Here is a 25,013-nt window from a genome sequence, read left to right as displayed (position 1 = left end):
GGCAGAAGAACCAGTTAGGAGATTATTGTAATAGTCCAGGTAATGTAAAACCTAAACTAAAGTGGTAATAGTAGGAGTGTAAAGGAGGAGACGGATGCCAAAGTGATTATGCAGATAAAGTAAACAGGACTTGACAAGTGACTGGATCAGCAATTCAAGAAGTGAATCTGGGAAAGTTGAGCAGATAGGTACTAATAACACTTTTCCTAGCACCAAAAACAAACAAACAAACAAAAAAAAACCCACAATTCACAACTTCCATATAAGTTCTAGTTATTAAAATAGGAATTGCTCCTAAAGATAGGAGTATGCAATTTTGCCTGTTTTTCTTTCATTAGTTTCCTAGGTTTCTGTGATTTACCCTGATCTAAACACACCCTTAAAAAAGCATCCATAAGGTGACATTCTTTCCCCTTGCAATATTCAGTTTCATTTTGTAACCTTGTTTCTAGAAAGAACCTGTCTAACAAGAAATGTTTCTAAGTAGAGCAATGTTACAGCATGCATTTTGACAAATGAACTTGAACTAGACAGGAGTAAATAACTTTACAGAATTGAATACTTTTATTTTTTAAATGTTATCACTAATAAGCAGTACCATTGTTCAGTGTCTGCTCTGTTAGGTAATTATCAATAAATTCAAAAACTTTTCAGCAATTTCTCATTTCCTTAAGGAAACCACAGTTTGACTAGGAAATGTTTCATCATAATTTGACTTGATTATTCTTACTCCTCTTATTAATAGAATTTAAAAGCTCTTATTTTCAAATACATTAAAAACAGATAAGCAAAATACCATGCAGTTCAGGAACTTCCTGAATATAAAAGGAAATATTATAAATTATATTTTATAATATATTATAATGAATATATTCTGAGTATAAATATAATATTTTGAATATAAATACTTCCTGATATAAAATATAAAAAATATAAAACTTCCTGAATATAAAAGGAAAGAATATTGTTAAAAAAAAACTGTTTAGGGCTTATACCCCAAAGAGATACTAAAGAAGGGAAAGGGACCTGTATGTGCCAAAATGTTTGTGGCAGCCCTGTTTGTAGTGGCTAGAAACTGGAAAATGAATGGATGTCCATCAATTGGAGAATGGTTGGGTAAATTGTGGTATATGAATGTTATGGAATATTATTGTCCTGTAAGAAATGACCAGCAGGATGATTTCAGAAAGGCTTAGAGACACTTACATGAACTGATGCTGAGTGAAATGAGCAGGACCAGGAGATCATTATATACTTCAACAACAATACTATATGATGACCAGTTCTGATGGACCTGGCCATCTTCAGCAATGAGATCAACCAAATCATTTCCAATGGAGCAGTAATGAACTGAACCAGCTACGCCCAGAGAAAGAACTCTGGGAGATGACTAAAAACCATTACATTGAATTTCCAATCCCTATATTTATGCCCACCTGCATTTTTGATTTCCTTCACAAGCTAACTGTACAATATTTCAGAGTCTGATTCTTTTTGTATAGCAAAATAACAGTCTGGTCATGTATACTTATTGTGTATCTAATTTATATTTTAGGGTTTATTATAAGTTCTTATCCCAATAGCTGGGATCTTTGGGTTTATCAAACACTAGACTTCTATGCTCATTTGCATATAGTCTACCAAATCTGTAGCAGAACCAAATTGTTGAGATTACTGTTTTGAAATATACTTGGAGATCTGATACATATTGATAAAGCACCCTTCCTTTTCATGTTTTTTCATAATTTCTTTTTGAGTTTTTTTAAATCTTTTTTTCTTCCAAACAAACTTTATTATTTATTTTTTTTTAGCCCTATAAAGCAATCCTTTGGTATTGGTTTACCCTCCCCAGAACGTTTTATAATCATCTTCATCTAGTTCTTCTATATATCTTGACAGATTAAACATTTATTTTTGATTAACCATATTTCATTTAACAATATTGAGCTATTTTGTGATTATTTTCAGGGTGTCATAAAAGACAAAGGCCTTTCTCTTTCTTTCTTTCTTTCTCTTTAAACATAACATATAATGTTTAATTCCAAAGAAAACTATTTGAAAAGTGAAAAAACTCCAGCTGGTCAGCTTATACTGTTACAGAAAAAGAATGGCCATTGTAAACTATTATAACACAATAAGCCATTAAAATTGCTAGGACATATTCTAATTTTAGAAGAAGAAAAAATCATAAGAACCTAAGAGATCAGTCTAGTCGAAGTTTCTCATTTCTTAGAAGAGGATACTGAGATCCAGTGGGAAGTATCTTATCCAAAAACAAATAGCACTAGGATTCAAAACCAATTCCTCTGACTCTTTCTATCACTAAATCTATGATCCTAAGATAGACACTACAAATCTTATTATGTCCATTTTACAGGTTAGGAAACTAACAAGGGAAACAAGAGAAAGGAACAAACATTTATTAAATGCTTTTTATGTGCCAAATGCTTAACAAACATCTCATTTGATTCTTAAACAATGCTGGGATGATAGGTACCATTTTAATTCTCCAGTTTACAGTTGGGGAAACTGAGGCAAATAGGGATTAAGTGGCCCAAGGTCACAGCTAATATATATCTGGGGTTGAATTTGAAATCATATCCTTCTTTGCCTCCAAGCCTAGAGTTTCATCCATGGCACCACTTAGTTGAAATATGTATTATGGGAGGTTATTTAACCTGCCCATGGTCACACAACTAGTGAGAGCTAGAGACAAGATTTGAATGAATACAGATTGCCTGATTCCAAAAGTGGGGAGATAGCTCTATGTTTTCTGTGCTGTAGGGTACAGTAAAGACCCAGGCCTAGCTGGTTAAGTACACAGGAGAGAGAAGCCTCATTGAAAATGGCATTTGGAATTTGTGCCACAGGGAAAGAGATAATGAATGAGACCTGCCACTCAGTTACTTTCTATCGTAAGCCCTATCAGGCATTGCAAACTAGAGGACAATTTATTTTTAGGATGAACTTCAGGCAGCAGTATAATCTGAGCAAAGGCACCAAGAAGGATCTCTGACATTCTGGTCTTGATTCTGATTCACAATGAACTGAACAGTGAACTAGGAATCACAGGTGCATGTATGGAAAGTCACCATGCTATCTTAGAACAGAACTGGTAGAATCCAACATGTCTCTTAGACTTTAGGGCAATGGATTACAAAATAAGAATTAAGCCACGACCTGAATCTCTAAAAGGGAAGTTAGCTCAAAAACATGGGAGCTTCAGAAAAATGACATTTTAATGTCTCGATCTTGAATGACCTTGAAGAGCAAGAAAAAAAGAGAAGCATCTAAAAAGACTACATAAATCCTCTGAGTTGGAACTGTAGAGAAGCCTTTCCTGATCCCCACAGCCGCCTACTGCTTTTCCTCAAACTTATCTCATATTTATTTTGCATTGCTTATGTGTGTACATAGTATCTCTCTGGGTAGCATATATCCCCAGAATTTTACACAGTGCTTGACTTAATAAATGCTTGCAGATGGACAGATTAAATGATTGATTGCTCTAACCCAACATGTACTAAAACAGAAATCCTCCCTACAACTTCCCCAAGAAATTCTTTGCATCATTGCTCAATGGGGAAAACATTATATTTGGAAACAAAGAACTAGGGTTAGAATCTTGCCTCTGTCATTTTCTACCTGAGTAACCTTGTTTAACCTCTCTGGGCCTCAGTTTCCTCATATGTAAAATAAGGAGTTGAGTTCAAATCCAGTCTCAGCAGCTTATTAGCTGGTGGCCCTGAGCAAGTCACTTTACCCTGCTTGCCTTGGTTTCCCCATTTGTAAAACAGACTGGAGAAGGAAAAGGCAAACCAAGAAAATCCCAAACATGGTCACAAAGAGTTGGACATGACTGAAGCGACTGAAGCAATTATATTATATAAAATATATAGCCCTAGTTCACTGTTCAGTTCTTCATGGTGAATCAGAATCAAGACCAGAAACGGGAATATTTAAATATATAACCACTTTCTTATTATATAAAATATATAGCTCTTTCTTATTCTAAATCTAATTTTATGATCGTACAATCTTTTCCTTGGAGACTTGGAGGGGAAAGGAATACATTACCAACAAATATATTGCATTCTAATTTTTGAAAACTCTATTTATTAAATGTTTCTTTACATTAAGCCTAAATTTGCTGCTTTGCACTTTCTAGGTATTATACTTTCCTTTTAGAGATGGAAAACCAAGGTCCAAAGAGATTAAATGAATCTCCAAGTTTACAGAGGTAGCAGAACTAGAATTCATTTCCTTTACATCAAGTCTTTCATTCATTTTAAAGCATGATAATGAGAAAGAAAAAAAAGGCTGAAGAACTCCAGCTTTTGACCAAATGCGAAAAATCCATTGGCTGAGGTGAAATGACGTCACACAGGAAGTGCATTTCGATTAGTTGAAGAGATAAGTCCCTCCCCGCAGATTTTTTTTTCATTGAAAAAAAAAATCACAGGGAGTTGCGGGCTATGTAGCCCCAAGAAAAACCGTGGCAGTTGTTGGACGCAGAACGATTGTGCAAAGCCCGGATGCTCCGCAATAAAGCCGGCGGCTGTGCCGTTCTGTTCCCAGCCCCGCAATCCCGACCCTCGGAAAGAGAAAGAGACAAGCCCCTCTTGGTCCCGCCCCCTCCCGTTTAGTGAAAGGCTCAGCCTCCCGCCGCGCCCGCGCCCTCCTAGGAGGCCGCGAGGGAGCAGGCAGGGGGAGGGGAAGGGACGTTGTTCGGTCGGTTGGCTTGCGGCGCCGCACCGCTACCGCGGTCTGAGTTCGGAATCGAACGTAGCCCCGACCCCGAGACGGAGACGCCGGGGCTGTCGCCGTCCCCGCTGCTATTCGCTCGCTTCGCGGCGGCGGCGGCGGCGGCGGCGAAACCAAGGGAGAGAGGGAGGCCGGGAGAAAAAGCGAGCAGCTCTGAAATAAATAAACAGCGCGGGAAGTGGCGGAGCCTCTCTAGTATTCAAGGGAGAAGGGGGTTGGCGGTGGATAAAACTATACACACACTGAAAAAGGAGCGAGAAATGCGTGTTCTTGCCGCCCGCCCTTTCAGCCTTGTAGGGCGGGCGGAGAGCAGCCTCCGTACCTGCACCAGGATGGCCGAGTGGTTAAGGCGTTGGACTTAAGATCCAATGGACATATGTCCGCGTGGGTTCGAACCCCACTCCTGGTACAAAGGTTTTTTTTGTCCCGTAAATCATAAAAACATCCTTATAAAGCCATGCTGAAGCTTTGACTCGAGTCCGAGTCCCTCTGGGTGGGCTGGGGCTACAAGAAGCGCCTCCCCCGGGCGGACGGCCCCGTTTTCCCGGGGCCTGCCAGGCGGCGCTGTACGAGGGCGGCGGGGCTCCGTGCCGCGCGCGCGCAGGAGGAGCGGGGCTGCTGATGCTTCTGCATCCCCATGTGGATGCTTTGGGCCCGACCTCCAGGGGCGTCTTCAGAGCCGGCACTCGCCTTTCGGGGCTCGGCTGCGATTGCTCACGCAGGCTTCCTAGAGGAGACGTAACTAAGTTACTGAAAGCGGGAAGGCTCCACAAGCGCGTCTGCAGAATACTACTATTTCTTTTAGTTTTCTTTAGACCTTGAGGGAGAGGGTGTGCAACAGCACTTTGAAGGAAGAAAAAAAGTTGTCCTTAAATGTCAGAGCTGAGAGGAACTTTAGAGGTCTCCGTAGCCCCGTTTTACACATGACAAAAACAGGCTCACCAGAGACGTGCGCTGGGCAAATAGGATGCAGCAGAGTTCAGTTCCAAACCTAAAGACCTCTAACTCCTAATCCTTTCTTCCACAGACCCCCAAAATTATCTACCGCAGAGGGCCGAGTTCCAAAAAGACGAAGATATCTAATTCAGATACTGCTAATATAGGACTCCTTTTTTTTTTTTTTTTTTTTTTTTTTTTTGGATAAGAGAAAAGTTTATTTATTTATTTTTTTTATTTAATAGCCTTTTATTTACAGGTTATATGCATGGGTAATTTTACAGCATTAACAATTGCCAAACCTCTTGTTCCAATTTTTCACCTCTTACCCCCCCACCCCCTCCCCTAGATGGCAGGATGACCAGTAGATGTTAAATACATTAAAATATAAATTAGATACACAATAAGTATACATGACCAAAACGTTATTTTGCTGTACAAAAAGAATAAGACTCTGAAATGTTGTACAATTAGCTTGTGAAGGAAATCAAAAATGCAGGTGTGCATAAATATAGGGATTGGGAATTCAATGTAATGGTTTTTAGTCATCTCCCAGAGTTCTTTCTCTGGGCGTAGCTAGTTCAGTTCATTACTGCTCCATTGGAAATGATTTGGTTGATCTCGTTGCTGAGGATGGCCTGGTCCATCAGAACTGGTCATCGTATAGTATTGTTGTTGAAGTATATAATGGTCTCCTGGTAGGACTCCTTTTAATACCCCCCCCCAGGCATCCAATTTGGGGGAGCAAAGGGGGCATCAAATAATAACTAATGATACTAAGAAGTGACATTTGTATAAGCACTTTTTTAAAATTTGAATTTAACACGCAAACTTTTCTACATATAATATAGAGATAGGGAGGATTTTATATGAAACCAAAAATACTTATTCCTACAACATTACTCCTATAATGTTACTTCCAAATTTATTCTGCTCCTCTTGAAATTTTAAAATGATAAAATGAAATGACCCACTTCTATTTTTAAATTATCATTATTATTATTTCTTTTCTCTCCTAAATCCTAACTCTTCAAAAATGGGGAAAGTTGCAAAATGGAAAAACTTTTAAAATATGCATAGTCAGGATTTGTAATGGAAAAAGATATCTGCAGTCAGAGAGAAGACTATGGATAGAATATGGGTCACAACATAATATTTTCGGGGGTTTTTTTTGTTGTTGGCTTGCTTTTTGTTTTCCTCTTCATTTCTTCTCTTTTTGATGTGATTTTTCTTATGCAGCATGATAATTGTGGAAATATGTATAGAAGAATTGTACATTTTTTACATATTGGATTATTTGCTGTCTAAGGGAGAGGTTGGGAGAGAAAGAAGGAGGGAAAAAATGGAACACAAGGTTTAGCAAGGGAGAATGTTAAAAACTATGCATATATTTGGGGGGAGAAAAGAATTCTTGAAAAAAATGTGCATACGCCCTTTTTGTAGTGGCTAAAAACTGGAAACTGAATGGATGTCTGTCAATTGGAGAATGGCTGAATAAATTGTGGTATATGAATATTATGGAATATTACTGTTCTGTAAGAAATGACCAGCAGGATGATTTCAGAAAGGCCTGGAGAAACTTACATGAACTGATGCTGAGTGAAATGAGCAGGACCAGGAGATCATTATATACTTCAACAATAATACTATATGATGACCAATTCTGATGGACCAGGCCATCCTCAGCAACGAGATCAACCAAATCATTTCCAATGGAGCAGTAATGAACTGAACCGGCCATGCCCAGAAAAAGAACTCTGGGAGATGACTAAAAACCATTACATTGAATTCCCAATCCCTATATTTATGCACACCTGCATTTTTGATTTCCTTCACAAGCTAATTGTACAATATTTCAGAGTCTGATTCTTTTTGTACAGCAAAATAACGTTTTGGTCATGTATACTTATTGTGTATCAAATTTATACTTTAATGTATTTAACAGATACTGGTCATCCTGCCATCTAGGGGAGGGGTGGGGGGGTAAGAGGTGAAAAATTGGAACAAGAGGTTTGGCAATTGTTAATGCTGTAAAGTTACCCATGCATATATCCTGTAAATAAAAGGCTATTAAATAAAAAATATATATAAAAAAAAAGAAAAAAAGAAAAAATGTGCATAGTCAAGTAAGACAAATCCACATATTGACAATGTTTGAAAAAATGCATGTCTCTGCACCTTGAGACCTAATCACTTCTGTCAGATGATAGGTAGCATATTTCATCAATGATTCTCTGGAGTTATTTAATGATCAAATTTCTTAAGTTTTTCAAAGTTGTTTTTCTTTACAACTTTATCTTTGTTGTAGAAATATTTATCTTGGTTCTGCTTACTGCATTTTGTATCAGTTCATACAAGTTTTTTTTTTTTTAAATTAAAGCTTTTTATTTACAAAACATATGCATGGGTAATTTTTCAATAATGAACCCTTACAAAACTTTCTGTTCCAAAATTTCTCCTTCTTTCCCCCATCCTCTCCCCTAGATGACAGATAGTCTAATACATTAAAATATGTTAAAATATATGTTAAATCCAATATATGTATACATATTTATACAGTTATCTTGCTGCACAAGAAAAATCAGAAAAAGAAGGAAGGAAAAAAAACTGAGAAAGAAAACAAAATTCAAGCAAACATCAACAGACAGAGTGAGAATGCTATGTTGCAATCCACACTCAGTTCCCACAGTCCTCTCTGTGGATGTATATGGCTCTCATCCTCACTGAACAAGTGGAACTGGTCTGAATCATCTCATTGTTGAAGAGAACCACATCCATCAGAATTGATCATCATATAGTCTTCTTGTTGCTGTGTATAATGATCTCCTGGTTCTGCTCATTTCACTTAGCATCAGTTCATGTAAGTCTCTCCAGGCCTCTCTGAAATCATCCTGCTGATTGTTTCTTATAGAACAATACTGTTCCGTAACATTCATACCATAATTTATTCAGCCATTCTCCAATTGATGGGCATCCATTCAGTTTCCAGTTTCTTGCCACTACAAAAGGGCTGCCACAAACATTTTTGCACATGTGGGTCCCTTTCCTTACTTTAAGATCTCTTTGGGATATAATCCCAATAGAAACACTGCTGGTTCAAAGGGTATGCACAGTTTGATAACTTAGCATAGTTATGGAACTATGATAGCATAGTTCCAAATTGCTCTCCAGAATGGTTGGATCCATTCACAGTTCCACCAACAATATATCAGTGTCCCAGATTTCCCACATCTCCTCCAACATTTGTCATTGTGTTTTCCTGTCATCTTAGGCAATCTGAGAGGTCATACAAATTTTCAATTATTTTTTAACCGTTTCTTTAATATTGAATTCATATGCTTTAATTCGTCCAGCCATTCTCAATTTTTCTAGAAACCAAGGGTATCTGTTATTTGCTAAGCACAAAGAATTTCTATAAATATTTTTTCTCTTTTTTTGATTTCTTTGGGGCATAGGTCTAGCCATGATATTCCTGGGTTAAAATGTATATGCAAGACTTTTGGGGCCCCTATTTCTATACCTTCTTCTTCTCTTTCCAAATGACTTCCTAGAAGGATCAGTTGCATTTCTGTGCCTGCCTTCCCAAAGCCCCTCTAATAATTATCATTTTCCTTTTTTTTTCACCTTGCCAATATGATGAGCATGAGAATTTGAGTTGCTTTAATTTACATTTTTCTATTAGTGATCTGAAGCAATTGTTTTTATATGTCTGTCAGTAGTTTAATATCTTTCTTTGAAAAGTGCCTATTTATATTTTTTTACCATTTATCTATTAAGGAATGGCTCTTCTTCTTATATTTTTGAATTAGGCCTTTGTATCTTAAATATGAGTGCTTTATCAGAGAAAATTTTGCTGTAAATGTTTTCCCCCAGTTAACTGCTTCCTGCATTTTAACTGCATTGATTTTTAATTTTTTTTAACTTTAAATAATCAAACTGTCAATTTTATTTGTTTTGAATTTCCAGTTGAATTTCCAACTTATAATTTATGAAAAGTAGTTTCTTCCCTGCTTTTCAATTTTTTTTTAATGCTGTCCAAGGCATGTATGGGAACCAGTTCATATTGTAAATATGAAAGCTGATTGTGAAATTTTCTTGTATGAGCATTTAAAACTTGGAAATCACCAAAGATTCAGATCAAGGCTTGATATATATTTTTTTTGATTGTCTAGATTTAAGAAAGTGATGTGAGGAAAGCATTAAAAATTCAGATTAAGCTTAAATATGGATTTTGACTATATGTTCCTCTCCCATTCCCCCAGAGGTGGTGATTAAACATTTACCAGCACCCTGAATGTCACTTTTTATCTCTTGGTGTCTGGTATAAGAGGTTGACTCTGAACCTAATTTCTGCCAGAATGGTTTTCAATTTTTCCAGCAGTTTTTGTCCAATAGTAGCTGGATTCTTTATGAACATTATGATAACATGTGTGTTTATCTGTAAGTGTGCTATATATCTGGTCTGTTCTAATGAATTTTTTGTAACCCTAAATAATTTGCCCTAAATAAATTTTATTATTACTGGATTTTTGTATAGTTTGAGATCTGGTGATTCTAAGCCTTCTTTATTCTCATCTTTTTTCATTAGTTCCTTTGAAATTTTTTAATATTTTACCTCCAGATTAATTTCATTATCATTTCCTAGCTCTAGAAAGTAATCTTTGGGGAGTTTTGTTGGTATAGCACTGAATAAATCAATTAATTTAGATAATATTGTCATTTTAAAATATTAGCATGACCTAACAATGAACAATTATATTTCTCTGTTTATTTCATTTATCTTTATTTCTGCAAATTCTGTTATTTAAATAGTTCCTATGAACATGTTGGTAGGTAGACTACTAAATATTTCACGTATTCTATAATATTTCAAATGAAATTTCTCTATCTTTATCTCTTACCTTCTGGATTTTGTTGGCAATATTAGAGAAAATTTGATGCTTTTTGTAGGTAGGTTTAATGAAAATTTAGCAAAATTGACTACTTTGATAATTTTTTATTTCAATTACTTTTAGTCATATCTTTAGTCAAATCAAAGCATCATATTACCTATACAAGGTAATAGTTTGATTTCCCTTTTGCCTATGTCTATTTCCTCAATTTCTTTTTCTTGTCTTATTGGTCTGATTTGCAATTCTAGCACCATAGCAAATAATAATGGTTTTAATGGACACTCATAATTTACCATTGCCCTAACTAGAATTGTTTCTAGTATTTCTCTATTATGAATTCTCTCATTAAAAGTTCACTTGATATGCTATAACATTATACTATTTGGTCAAATAAATTATTTGTTTTGTAACTTTTACCTTGTTACTTGATTTCATTATTGTGAATGCTTGCAACATTTTTTCTTTAATCCAGAAGCTCTGTTTTTTCCCTTTGTCATTCTTGAGATTTTTCATTTTAGATTCCTTTTTGGAAGGGATTGGTAGATTCTTTCTATTTTCTCTTTGTCCTCTGATTCTAATTGGAAAATTTTCCTTCATAATTTTTTGAAATATGGTATGCAGTCCCTTTTTTGGGGTCATCATTTTGAAGGGATCTGATAATTCTTAGTTTATCTTTCCTTGATCTATTTTCTAAGTCTATTGCTTTTGATAAGTGAAACCTTAATTTTTTTCTATTTTTTTCAATTTTTGATTTTTTTCTCATAATTTTTTTGTTTTCTTACAGAGTCATTGATTTTTGTTCAATGCATTCTACTGTTGTAGGGATTTCAATACTTATGCAAGATTTTGTATCAAATATACTAAACTGCTTATTCTTCCAGTTATTTTCTCTAGAGTTTTTATTTCGTTCATAACCCTGATTTTTTAGCTCTTATTTCACCTCTTCCAAGAATACTAGTAGGCCTTTACCTGAGGCCCTGCTCATATTCACTATAGTTATTCTCTCCCTTTAGTTTTATATCTGAGATATCCCTGTGATGTGTTCAGGGTAGTAACACTAAGTGATGACATTGATATAGGCACCAAATTATGTTCAAGATAGGAATTCTTATCCAAATGATGTCTTTGGAGTTTAGCATCAAATATTGGTTTCATCATGTGGAGAATTTACAATGACCATTCTTCTTGGCAAAAGATAGGTTTATTTAGGAGAAGAGATTACAGACAAAATGAAGAGATACAGTAGTCATCAGGAATGGTAAATGTGACAGAGTTGGGAGTATATATTGGTAAATTATATTATGAATTTAATTTATAAATTTTGATTATAAATTGTATTATTATTATAACTTTAATTATATATTATATTAAAGAGGTTTTAACAATTAACTTTGAAAAGGACAAGTTCCATAATGGAATTTACATTTAACAAGGAAAAAGGGAATAATCCATGAGTGGGAGCATGCCCTTAACTGGCAGGCTAAATTCAAAGAGAGATTTAGCGCCCTAAAAGAGTTCCTTAGCTGTAAGAAGAAAGATACCACGCAGCATGGCAGAGGAGAAGGGAAAGATACCAGGAGGCAGAGTACCATGTCAGGCTTAACCCAAAGGGGTTCAGCAAAAATGGTGTGGTCTATGGACAGATTTATAGGGGAAATTTAACCTCAGGGATTTAACATAACTTGGATTTCTGGCTACATACAGCAAGGTAGGGTTACACAAGAACTCCATACAGGATGGGTCTATAAGATTGAACTGATCCCCTCTTTGTTTATCCTGAATGCCTCAGGGAGTGATTTTATCGGTGCTTCAGGCTATCTCTGCATATCCCACTTAATAACCCAGGAATAACTCATCACTTTGATCCACAAAATGTCTTAAAAAAAATTTTTTTTTTTGGTGATTGTCTTCTTCTGATTATTCATATTTCCAGCTTTAATTTCCTAAATTATGACTTTTTTCTTTTTAGTCAAGGACAGATCCTAAAATGCTCTTGTACAGTGATAGTAGACCCCTATTCTTTCCTAATCTGTATTGTTTGTAGTTTTGCTGCCAGTCTTCTTTTCCACTGGTGTCTGCTGTGCCCAAGGTGCTCCAGGGTTACTTGTATCTTAGCTCTTTCTCTGTCAGGCGCCTTCAGGTCAACTTGCTACAAGCAAACACATTCAGAGTACTTGGGTTTTTTGGACTGATCACTGTCCTCTTTCTCTCTTAATAGGAGTTTTGTTGCTTTAATGTCTTCTTCTTTTCCCTTCTCTCCCATCCTCACTTTCAGGCTTTTTGCTCCCTGAACACTAAAACCACCTGGGGCCACCTCATTGGAGCACCTTAGTTTTCTGGGTCTCCACCAACCTTGGGTATGCTTGATCATACGGGGGATTTCTAGACAAGGTACTGCAAGGTTGTCTGAACTGGAAGGCCTCCTGCTCCTGTGCTCGCCTCAAGCCAGCACCTGTGGCTGAGATCCCTCCGTAGTACCAGCAGGCTTCTGGTTGCATTTCATATAGGACTTTAAAGCAATATCTCATTTAAAGCAATATCTCTTTATAACAGTCCTGTAATGTAGATGCTACAGGATGTGTTATCCTCATTTAATAGATAAAGAAACTGAGGTTCAGAAAGGTTGAGTGTTTTACTCAAAGTCCCACAACTGCGGTGGGATTTGAAGTCAATATAATCCAAGTCAATGGTGCTCAACTCTCTGAAAGCTATTATTATATGGACAAATTCTGGGCAATTTGGGGGCTACCTGGCTCTGCAAGAGTACAGAACTGAGAGGCATATTAATGCTACAAATTGAAACTGAAATATATCCTGACTCCATTCTGCTGTTCTAGGGAATAACTTCAGGCTGTTAAATGCCAGATATTTTTATGAATATGATTAAAATTGATCAGTGACTAGCATTGTGTGTGTCCCTTCTATAAAAAACAAAGCTTATTAAAGTATGTTTTAGGACTGCTTTTGTACTACTGCTGAATATTTCTGAAGAGCTAACAAGCTATACTTCATTATTTTCAATAAAAAATTCATGCAGGCTGAGTATACTTTGATTTCTGATCATGTGACCCACTACTGAAAGAATTAAGATGGCTTTGTACTAGATGCTGCCAGTGAAAATCATTGACCTGCCTCCATGACTTTGCTTATATTCTTCTTCCTCCCCCTGCTCCAAGTTTTACCTAACAACAACTTTCCCATCCTTTGAAGTCCTGATCAAATATTACCTACATATAGTATTCCCTGATTGTTATTCGTAGTCATTTTTTAAAAGAACCAGTGACATCATTGGTGATGCCTAAACTTGGATTTAAGTGAAGGAGAGTTGCACAAAGTTATCAGCTTCATTCTCTCTTCCAGAGCTGTCAAAGTCCAATGGCAGTATAACCTTGGTGTCTCTAATGTCTGACCAAGCTCAGACACCTTCATGACTGTTAGAATAAATTGTTCTCATCCTCTCATTCCACCACGGGAAATCTTCACATGTTTGGGGCAGACATCCCCTTAACCCATCCGGGGTTTGAGGCCTATCAGTTACCCTCAACTGATTTAACCTGTATGCTGAGACACAGTGCATATTACAGCTTTTTGTAGTCACAGGTGAGAATTCTATGGAAGATGGACATCAAAAGTTAATGAGCATTTCTGAAAAAGAGTTCACAAGACCCCAGAACAGAAGGGCTAGTGCTCCTGAAACACTTTATATATCCTAGATAAACCCCTGCACAAAACTATCTTTCCTTAGTCTAATGTCTCATGTCATTTTATTTATGTCTTTGTTGTCCCATGTGTTGTCACCCATGATGCAAACTGTTTATGTGACCCAGAAAAAGTCTTAGTAATATTTCATTACCTCTAGGCAACTCTCTAGCCTATAAATTGCAGGGAAAGCACGCAACTACATTGATAGAAAGAACTTCTGGGTCAGGAATAAATAATGATTACTTTTGAAAGTATCCAGAGACACTGAAAAACAAAAGTTTAGTACAATCAAAGAGGACAGGCATTATTGACTTAGAGTATGTTAGATTCACATCCCACCTCTGATACTAACTATGAGACTTTGAGTAAGTCACCTAAGCTGAGCTTTAGTTTCCTTATCTATAAAATGGGAATAATAACACCTATATTATCTACTTCACAAAGTTGCTGGGAGGCTCAAATAAAATGATATTTTTTAAAGCCCTATATAAAATGTACTCAAAAGCCTGCTGGGAAATCTAGTCAGAGATAAGACTTCTATGCTAATTAAACCACAAACAAAAATAACCTCAAATACAAAATCTCATTCATTTAACACATTTTGATTTTGGATTTTTGGAGTTCTTATGTCCCTGTATTGTTTCCTGTAACAGATTGTGAGGTTCTTGAGAAAAAAAAGGAGGTACAGGCTAAGGTAGTACTTTGCACATAATAGAAGTGAAACAAATGTTTATTGAATTGAATAGTTTCATGTATAGCAGTATATTTCAAATATTGCCTAGTCTTGAGTAACCTAAAGAACTTGTTTTGCTTTTGCTTTCCATTCACCTTCCCTTATGCCCATCCAATAAAATCTACTGAAGTAAATTGTAGCAGATTCTATATAAAGGATCCAGTTGTGGAGATGGGGGTAGGAAGGAAGGAATTGGATTACCTCCCATTTTGTGCCTGACTGTACTGAATTGATTGTTGCTAGGTTTCCACTCTAGTTTGTACTCTATAAATCTGGTCTTTAATGTCATGTCAAAATCATCATCATCCTTATCATTATACAGCTACCAAATAAACATTTATTAAGTGCCTATTAAGTGCTCCTTCAGGTCATGGGGAAAATAGAGATACAAACTCAAAAGTGAAATAATCACTTCTTTTCATGAACTTATGTGGAGAAAGGGGAAGGAGGAGGGGAAGCACATATATACATACAGAAAAGCAAATAAAATGTGACACTAATATAGGCTATTTGGAATACTTCATGGGTATCATATGATTCCTGAAATGCACAGGAACAGTATAAAAAAAACATCTCTTGTGTGCTGCCTTATTTGAATCTGTATTATATCCCTTTATTGATTATCCTGCAAGGGAATGTAATGGACTCTTTTTTTTTATCATCTACTGGCTCCACACTCAAGTTAAGAAGTTTCTATAGTTTCCCTAAGAGATATGGACAATCCCCTTTCCATTGTATACCTGCTACCAGGAAGCTTCAAATATTTGTTCTGGTCTCAGTTTTCCAGTCATTGCTCCTAGATTACATGGCAGGCTTTAGTCTATGTCTACTGCTGATATGGCCCTTTTAGGATGTCCTCACTCTCAGGATTAAACAATAGTCAAAAAGGACAGAGGTGACCTGCACACACCCTGCTGTACCAAACCTTACCACATATCATTTTCCTCTTCCTGAGGCTTCCTCCTGTCCTGAGCAAATGTTTGATATAATCCTGTGTTTTTCCAAGGAGAGAAAGAAAAAAAAAAAAGGCAGAACTTTATTATTCCTTTTTTTGTCTCCCAAACTATCATCAAGAATAATTTGAGTGAGATAATGCGATGTAGCATGAGCAACAATTACCTAAAATATATACAAAGTAGATACACAGTCATTTCTGCCATAGAGGGTACTAGTAACTGAGTGGATAGATGTTCTGCAGGATGTGACATTTGAACATTGGGAAAATCTGGGATTTTTTCTTTTATTCTTTTCAATTAACAAAAATTTATTTTCTCTTCCTCTCATCTTCCCTTTCCCCTTCCTTCCTCACCCTCAAAACTTCCAGAGTCAAATTCCAACAGAGTCTATATAAAGGATCCTTCTGTAGGGATGAGAATGGGAGAAGAAAAGAATTTGAATCTTAGAAGAGTAGAGAGGGAGTTATTTTTTTAGCGGAAAAGCTTTTTAGTTAAGTCATAAAAACAATTTTATAAATATAAACAGATAATCAGTAAAATGTTACTGTGGTAACTGCTTTTATAATTTTGGGGATTGGAGTTGAGTTAGGAATAATGTATTAACAACATATTGATATGTTTCAATGTCTAGAGAACTCAAGAAACACTCTCCCATATACCTGTGGGGAGAAAGGTGAGAATCTGCGAGTTCTGAATTGTAGCCTTAGTTAAAAAAAAAAATTCCACAGTCAGTGAGATGGCAGATCCGTTAGAATACTGGAGTAGTATACAGCAACTTTGGGACAAGCTTTTGTGGAGACTTAAATTTTCTTTTAAAAAGGAATGCCTATACTGTATGCTAAGCCACTTTTCATTTAGATTATGTTAAATTTTTCTTTTTTCAATCAATCTCTCTGAGTACCTCCATATGTAAAGTACTCAGCACAGTATTTCCTTTCAGGCTTTATTAAATATGTTCAGCTGCAAAGACAGAGTAATACCTCGGAAGCCATAAAAACATGACTAAACTATTATTGATTTTGCATGTGTTTTGTTATTTAAATTTGCTTAGTGCTTTATAGTAAAATTGACTTCTTCAGGAAATGCTGTTTTAGCAGGCACCAAAGAATTGCTGTCAGACTAACTCATAAAAAGTTATAATTATTAAAAAAAAAAAAAAGACTAACTCAAGATGCCACTATAATTCAGTTTTAATATCTATAAAATAAGAAGCAGACATAACTAGGAAGCTAAGGGTAGAATTATAAGTGTCTTTCACTTTCCCCCCTTTTTGCATTTTTTATGTATTCATCTGGTTTTACAACCATTTCTTTTCTCTTCCTTACACTGCCACCTTCAATTAAAAAATAAAGGGAGGGAATCCTCATAAGAAATGTGAATAGTCTAGGAAGACTAATTCCCACAAACGACATATCCAAAACCCCATTTCTCACTTTACATCATAAGAGGTAGATGGCAAGTTTCATCTTCAGTCCTCTGGACTCATGGTTTATCATTGCATTGATCAGAGTTCTAAAAGTTTTTCAAAGTTGTTTTTCATTATAATATCATCATATGAATCGTATTCCTAGTATTTCTCACAGTGTTATTGTTCTTCAGTTATTTGTCACATCCAACTCTTCATTTGAGGTTTTCTTAGTAAAAGTGGTTTGCCATTTTCTTCTCCAGCTCTTTTACAGATAAGGAAACTGAAGCAAATAGGATTAAATGACTTGTCCAGGGTCATACAGCTAGTAAATATCTAAGGCTGGATTTAAATTAAGTTCTTCCTGCTTCCAGGCCCAAAGCTCTATCCATCCCATTACTCACTGGTCTTCCTGGTTTCCTCCATTCTGTCATTTTTCATAGAAAATAATATTCCACTACATATCACAAATAGTTTAGCAGTTCTCCAGCTTTGGGGCACCTCTTTGCTTCAAAAAATTCCCTCCTTAACTTCAAAGTAGAAGTTTTAGGGTTCTATGATAAAAGCTTTCTCTCTCTCTTTCTCTGTCTTTCTCTACACACACACACACACACACACTCATATACACAAATATGTTCTTCTTACTTTGATCTCTTTGGAACATGGGCCTAGTAATGGTATGCTATGATTCTGGATGAATTTGCATTTTAATGTCACACAGTACACAAGTTATACACAAATATACTTACTATTATATTTTAATTCACTAAAAACAGCAGATTGTATGTGCATCTTTTTCCATCTAAAACAATTCTAGAAAGGCTTTTAGAACATGGATAGTTCTAAAATAATGAAGGTCTATCTTAAAAAATAAAGAATAATATAAACAAGGTGTGTGCCATGATGAGTGCTTCATGTGGCTAGTGGGATGCTGCAGTAATACTATATATAACTTTTTCAAAAGGCATCAAAAGATAGAGCATTATTAATTAACCTCCAAGAAAAGGAATAAATTATTTGTCCACCAGATGGTGCAAGAAACAAGCAACCACCCCAATAATCTTTTCTAGGTCTCTCTTACATATACATATGGAGAAAGAAATGGCAATCCACGACAGTATATTTGCGAAGAAAACCCTCCAAAAGGGACAAGAAAGAGTTGGACATGACTGAAAAATGACTAAACAACAATATGCAAAGGAGAGCTTCTCGGGTACAAAGCTTTGTACAAGTTTCCTATTGTGACCAAACCACACAAATTTAAACTACCAAACAAGAAACTCTTGCTTACTGTGTTCTAAATTTCATCCTAGAAGTTGATATTAAATATTGATTTTTTAAAAAAATGTAAAAATCTCTCTGGTTCCCCCTTTATCACATATCTTGTAAATTTCTTCATTCAACCTATATACCCTCTATATCACAAAATCAACTTTCCATAGTCAATTCACTTCAGGAAGAACAAAAGAACAAGTGGAAAAGAAATAGATCAAACATCTTTATGTGAAGAAAGATAGAGCCATCCTCCTGCTGGTTGTGGAAAGGGTAAAGCTATTTCATACTGGAATCCAAGGTCTTAGAGTGAAACAGTGAAAGCAAAGGAGAAACTACTCAATGTCAAGGGTTGGATTGATTGCCTGGCCTTCTCACACTTACCTGATGTTTTCATAAACTACTCAGCTTGCCACTCAGTTCAGATTTGCTTCTCTCCACCTTGCTCTCCAGTAGGATGCTCTGGTTTCCCATTCTATTTCAACCCTATTACTAAGGCTCCCCATATGGACTCCATCAAAAATCAAAGTCAAAAGGCTCTTCCCCTGAGAAGCCATGATTTTTAAGGGAAACTCAGAAAAGCCAGGTACTTGCCTCTGTTCCCTAAACCAAAAGAAATAGATGATAATAAGCATCTCTTAAGAATAAAGGAAGAGTAAACAAGGAGCTCTAAGAAACTGCCTGCCAATGGCTAGTTTTACTACTTCCCTAGTCTGTCATTGTTTTTTCCCCCTCATCAGGAACTTCTGATGAGGAGTAAGTACGGTTTTCAAAATCTGAGTTTGCCTCTCTTTAAATTAAATTATAATTATCACTAGATGAAAAATAGGATAGGGAGCTAACTTGTAACTTCATTAGTGTAGAGAACTCCCAGGTGAGAGAATTTACTCTACTAATGGACCCATACACTTTCTCTGCAATTTAGAGAGTTTCACAGGGCACTGAGGAATTTTCTTGAAAAAAGTAAAACCAATCTATTAAGTATGACATAATAGACTACATCGATATATTAAAGACAATACTTAAAATATTTTTAAAATGTTAAAATAAAAACTAGTTGGTAAAGAGTCTTTTGGATGTGGGAACAGTGATTTTCATAGCATGATTTTAATAATGGACTAGGCTTGGAAAACCCTATTCAACATCAGGTAGCAATAAAGCATCTGAAGTGTGTATGTATGTGTGTTGGGGGGAGAGGGGGGAGAGGGAGAAGGGAAGTTCAAGGAGGGCGCTCGTTATCTGGCAATAGGGACACTTGAACCACAAACACAGAAGAGTAACTCTAAAATATCTATAAGCAAAGCTTCAAAGAAAACACAGCTTGGGTACAAGTTCAACCAGAATTCCTGAAAGATATGAAGCAATAGTCTTTTTTTTTTAATTAAAGCTTTTATTTTCAAAACATAGGCATAAATAATTTTCAACATTCACCCTTGTAAAATCTTGTGTTCTAAATTTTTCCCTCCTTTCCCCCACTCTCTTCTCTAGACACAAGTAATCCAACCTATGTTGAACATGCACAATTCTTCTATATATATATTTCCACAATTATCATGCTGCACAAGAAAAATCAGATGAAAAAGAAAAAAAATGAGAAAGAAAACAAAATGCAAACAAAAAGAGTGAAAATGCTATGTTATGATCCACACTCAGTCCCCACAGTCCTCTTTCTGGGTGCAGATGGCTCTCTTCATCACAAGTTTATTGAAATTGGCCTCAATTATCTCGTCAAAAAGAGCCACGTCCATCAGAATTGATCATAGTATAATCTTGCTGTTGCTGTGTATAATGATTTCCTGATTCTGCTCATTTCACTTAGCATCAGTTCATGTAAGTCTCTCTAGGCTTCTCCTGCATCATTTCTTATAGTAACTTATTCAACAATTCTCCAAACGATGGGCATTCACTCAGTTTCAGTTTCTTGTGGGGCATTCTCTTAAACCAATAAATTCTGGTGGAGTTTTATAGGGTTCTTTTATAGGTAGATCAAGAGAGTTTGGAAAGAAATTGAAGGACCTAGTTCTGGAGACTGTACTGATCAGTGTTGGAGGACAGAAAGGAAGGTGGAGAAGGAAATTCCTGGCTACTAGTTAATATTCAAACTCCTGTAGTAAAGGAACTCTGGGCTGTCACTGTTGGTCTTTCTCTAACTGTGTGACTTGGGAATTTGAATTTAGACAGTCCTTCTTTGTTTAGACAATCAGAGAGACTTCTTACAATTCATCTGGAATTAGCATTCCTCACAAATGTCAAGATAGAATTGAAATAAGTAGACATAAAGAAATTTACAAATTGCCAATGGGGTTATCAGTGTTCAAATTTGTAATGTAACTAATTATCTTGCAGTTCACTTTACTTGTATCACAGTATCAATTAACTACCAGGAGAAGGACATTATCCAGATAATGGGAAAGGGATTAGGATTAAGAAAGGGATAAACTTACTTCAGAACCAAAAGAATTGAACAATACAGTAGAAAATACACTAGATTTGGAATCATTGGATCTAATTTAAATCCCACCTCTGTCATTACCTATATAATATTGTGAGTCATTTATCTTTTCTGAGGTCATGTTTATTGTTGTTGTTGAGTCAGTTCAGGCACATTTGAGTCTTTGTGACCCCCATTCAGAGTTTTCTTGACAAAAATACCAGGAAAGTTTAAATTTCAATCTCCAGTTCATTTTACAAACAAAGAAACTAAAACAAACATGGTTAAGTGATTTGCCTATGGTCACACAAATAGCAACATCACATCTGAACTCATTTCTTCCTGACTCCAGAACTGGGATTCTATCCACTGCACTACCTCACTGCCTCAGTTTCCTCATTTGTAAAAAGAGAGGGATAAACCAATTCTGAGATCTGTTGCAGTTCTAAAAAAACTGTGATCTTTTGACTATACACAGTAATTATAATAATGCAAATGAAAACAACACTAAAAGGCAAGTGGATCTGAAACAATTTTGGTCCTGGAGAAGAAAAGGATAAAACACACATCTCTTCCTCTAGACAGAGAGGTAAGATTCTGTGTTATTAGATACAGCTACATTATCACTTGTTTTTCTTAAGGATTTCTCTTTGTTACAAGGGAAGGTTAGATGTGATATAGAGGCATAAGTGGATATTACTGTGACTTAAAAAAACAAAATCTATAAAAGGAAAACATGTTAGAGAGTTAATTGCCCAAGCTAAGATCTAACTTAAGATAGATCTGTATCATTTGACTAAACGACAAGATAGGGCTTTAAAAGTAAAGCCAGAGGGCTTTAGAAATGAGTCAGGCCCAGAAACAAAAGTGGAGATGTGCTCAGACTTGTGTACTAATTTGGCATTTATACCTTGATTGCAGAAGACATTTCAAATATCACTGAAATATTACTGGGTGATATAAACATCTGGTTATGTTCAAAGTCAACTACTTCTGGAAGTTCATTAGTATAGATATAGGGAACTTTAAAAAAAAACAAAACACCTCTATTCATTATAGCATATATCTGGTATACTTTAATAGATCTGGGTTTCATAACATAGCCACTTTTTGCAGCTGTGCAGATATAACCCATTCAATACTCTCTCATTTTGGATGGCCTCTGGTCCATATCCTTCTATATGTTCTCCAGATCCAAAGTGTTTGGAACCTTCTAATTCTTTTAATATTTCATGGGTACCAATAGAGCACATGGGCAACCCGTTGATTATATATTTTCTGACACAGTTGTATAAATAACTTTTCTTTATATCAACCAGAAATAGAATGTTTCTGAGATAACATATGCAACAAGTTAAAAGTAACCCACAGATAATTTGATCCTTTTAACATCGGAGCAGCCATAATTATGATGACAATTTAGAGGAGAAGTCAATGAGATATGATTGAAAATTCACAAGAAGTAGAAATGTTGAATAATAATATATACACTAATAAACTCTTGGAAGAGCTGTGAATTTGTCCGATCATTCTGAAAAGCAACTTGAAATTATGCTAAAAAATGACTAAAATATTCAAACTTTTTGGCCCAGAGATCACAATGCTAGGAGGTACAAGGTAACATTCCTTCAAGGCCTGTTTTTATCACAATCAGTTTAGTAGTAAAAAAAAAAAAAAAAAAAAAAAAAAAAAAAAAAAAAATTTTTAAAAGGCAAAAAAAAGTTTTGTATAAAGAAAATGAAGATCCTGAGTAGAGATGTGCTTAGACTTGTGCACTTTTTCTCCAGTTTAACTTGGCATTTACTAAACCAATATGGAAAATAATATTGTCATATACAAACACTGTGAGACTAAAAAGGAGTAGGAAAAGAATTTTGGCTTACTATAAACTTCTAAGATGCATCTATAAAGAAATGGTTTTTAGATAAGACTTCAATACTTTAGGATAGGAATTTAGTTGTGACATAAATATAAAGACTTAAATCACCTTGTAAAATATATAGGATCATGCCTCATTTTTATGTGATTGTTTAAAGAATTTTAAAGGACAGAAAAAAGCCTTTTATTCATAAAAACTGGAAAAAGAGTACAAAGAATATTTGCAAGGGAAAAATGTGATGGCAGACTATTGAGAACTTAAATATTATAGATCATTATGGTCCTTTATCTCATTTGATTAGGGATTTTGAGACTTGAGAAGGTAAGATTGAAAAAAAAGAAATCATTTAAATATTTGGCTACTGAAGTATGATTTAAAAAAAAAAAAACTATTCATTTAATAGGGATAATTAGCCAGTAACTGTGAGGAGTTTTTGATTTAAGCCATTAAAGGAGAGGCTGAGGCAAGTAAAAACTGGAGAAACAGCAAGGGATCAGAAAGGTAGTTTTGTCTGAGATATTTGAAGAGACCAACAATAGGATCTGACAAAAAGGCTTCTTTGATTGCAAGTTTCTTACTGGTCGAATAAAGACTATATTTCTAGCTACTGCCCTTCACTTCCAGCTAGAAAGATAAAGACTTTTAAAGTTTCCTATTGCTCTTTTGTGCCTTGCTGATTTAAGAGGGGGGAAAAATTAAAAGGTAGTTTTTGTTTGTGCTTTACTGATAATGGAATATAATTGGATAACATAGAATCCTGGTTAGTGAGAAAGCTAGTTAATTCAGTATCCTAATCAGGCTATTCCAGAGCTTCTTAAACTTTTTCTAATTGTGGCCCCTTTTTGCCAGAGATATTTTTACATAACCCTGGGTATATAGACATATAAAATTGGCATGCAAATCAATTATTTACTGATAAGAAATCATAATTTTGCAATCCCCATATTCAGTTACAAGACCCCAGTTGTGATTAACAGTTTAAGAATCTGGGATCTAATTTATAGGGTTCAGAAGCAATATTTTTAAGCCACTCCCCTCGGGACCTCTGCTCAGAGAGCTGAACTCATTGCCTTCATCAGAGCTTTAGAGGGAAAGGAATAAGAATGAACATCTATACTGACTTTAAATATGTTTTTCATGTCTTGCATGCTCATGGGGCTATATGGAAAGAAAGGGGATTTTCAACAGCCAAACATTACTCCCTTAAGCATGCAAAGGAAATTCTACAATTACTGCATGCTGTCCATGGACCAAGCAAAATTTCTGTTATGTTTTGAAAAGAACACCAGAAGGGGTATTCACTTCGAGCCAAAGGAAACAGGCTTGCAGATTCAGTCACCTATGCTGCTGCCTGGTGCCCCTGATAGCATCTTTGATTCCCCAGTTCCTATACTCCCTCATATAGTTCCCAGGAACAGACTTACTGAAGAAAGGATGCACCCTTTTTCCTTCTGGGTGATTTCAAACATTCTCAGGTCAACTTCTAATCCCAAAGGACTAGATCTAATTCCCAGAGGAAGGGGAAATTTCTCTTAGCCCTACATCAACCTACCCAGTTGGGAAAGAAAGCTCTCCAATCTCTTGTGAAACCTACTTTTACTGGTCACAAGCTGGGAGAAATAATTACACAGCTATACCTGCTCAGTTTGTCCCCAAGTAAATCCTAAAGGGGTGGTTAAATCCCACCCCTCCTGAAGCCCTCCCAGAGGAGGGATACATATCCAGGGGAAGACTGGCAAATAGATTTTACACATATACCCCCTTGCAGGGGCTTGAAACTACTTCTGATTTTTGCTGACACCTTTACTAATTGGGTAATTTTCCTTTATAAAACTGGAAAAGTCCAGGAGGTATCAAAGTGTTTACTAAAAGAAATCATACCTGATTTTGGCCTGCCTAGATCTTTACAAAGTAATAGTAACCCAGTCTTCACTTCTCAAGCAACCCAAATTGTGACTGAAGCACTTAAGATTACTTATCATTATGCCCAGAAAAAGAACTCTGGGAGATGACTAAAAACTATTTTTTTTTTAATAGCCTTTT

General features: G+C 35.8%; 1 non-coding gene across 1 annotated transcript; it reads left to right on the top strand.

Annotated features, from left to right (window-relative positions):
* Window positions 1-5,090: 5,090 nt before the first annotated feature.
* Window positions 5,091-5,173, top strand: TRNAL-UAA. Its single transcript has one exon. It is a non-coding gene; the product is annotated as a tRNA-Leu (tRNA).
* Window positions 5,174-25,013: the final 19,840 nt, after the last annotated feature.

The sequence above is a fragment of the Sarcophilus harrisii genome, chromosome 4 (assembly GCF_902635505.1).
Source record: "Sarcophilus harrisii chromosome 4, mSarHar1.11, whole genome shotgun sequence".
NCBI lineage: Eukaryota > Metazoa > Chordata > Mammalia > Dasyuromorphia > Dasyuridae > Sarcophilus > Sarcophilus harrisii.
The sequence above is the reverse complement of the archived record's forward strand: the minus strand, read 5'-3'. Positions and strand labels throughout refer to the sequence as shown.